Consider the following 424-nt stretch of genomic DNA (forward strand, 5'->3'; position numbering starts at 1 on the left):
CTCGTAGAATGCTTGATGCTTGTCTAAACATGGTCTTCGTCTCTCAGATAGAACCCTCCAAGATTGATGATGCAATCGAGGATGAACACTGGATTCTTGCTATGCAAGAAGAATTAAACCAGTTTGAGAGGAACGAAGTTTGGGAACTTGTTCCTAGACCGAAAAATAGGCATGTAAATGGAACTCGTTGGGTCTTTAGAAATAAATCTAATGAAAATGGTATTATCATTAGAACTAAAGCTAGACTAGTAGCCCAAGGATACAATCAGGAAGAAGGTATTGACTTTAATGAAACCTTCGCTCTAGTTGCGAGACTTGAAGCTATTAGACTATTACTTGCATATGCTTGTTCTCTTAATTTTCAGCTATATCAAATGGATGTCAAGAGCGCCTTTCTCAACAGCTACATTCAAGAAGAAGTGTT

This window comes from Lupinus angustifolius, chromosome LG20 (genome assembly GCF_001865875.1).
Source record: "Lupinus angustifolius cultivar Tanjil chromosome LG20, LupAngTanjil_v1.0, whole genome shotgun sequence".
Classification (NCBI taxonomy): Eukaryota; Viridiplantae; Streptophyta; class Magnoliopsida; order Fabales; family Fabaceae; genus Lupinus; species Lupinus angustifolius.